The following is a 502-nucleotide window of genomic DNA, read 5'->3' as shown; positions in this document are numbered from 1 at the left end:
TCGGACACTTACATTACATTCTGTTCTCAAATTAACTATGTTGTGCTTTGACAGGTTGATTCTCAAAGTTCAAAACAAGTAACATTTATATATGATCATGATTATGTAAATATTGTTCACTGCAGAAGCAAAAAGGCTACGATTATTCTTTCCTTCCCCATGGTTTCTAATGTCATGACCCCTGTGCTAAAGAATACTACCAGTATCTGTTTCACAGTTTCCTAACACTCCAATTGCTAAAAATCATGCCCCATAGTTTGCATCATATCTGGACCATGACCATGTTTTACAGCCAGCTCTCTGTATCCACAGGTTCTACATCCATGTATTCAATCAATTTCAACCACAGACTGAAAACAATCCATGGATATGGAGGGCCCATTGTAAGGGACTTGAGGATCTGAGGATTTTAATCTCTTCAATGGTCCTGGAACCAATTCCCCTGAGACACAGAAGGCCAACTGTATATATTTTGTTTTCCAAAAAGTAGCCGTAATTTTAA

General features: G+C 37.6%; 1 protein-coding gene across 2 annotated transcripts in view; it reads right to left on the bottom strand.

The window, feature by feature from the left end:
* Nucleotides 1-502, bottom strand: part of FYTTD1 (forty-two-three domain containing 1) — a 45,971-nt gene that overhangs the window by 3,339 nt on the left and 42,130 nt on the right. The window lies entirely within an intron of this gene.

This window comes from Mandrillus leucophaeus, unplaced genomic scaffold, assembly GCF_000951045.1.
Source record: "Mandrillus leucophaeus isolate KB7577 unplaced genomic scaffold, Mleu.le_1.0 Scaffold199, whole genome shotgun sequence".
Taxonomy (NCBI): Eukaryota; Metazoa; Chordata; class Mammalia; order Primates; family Cercopithecidae; genus Mandrillus; species Mandrillus leucophaeus.
This window is presented reverse-complemented; position numbering and strand designations above follow the sequence as displayed.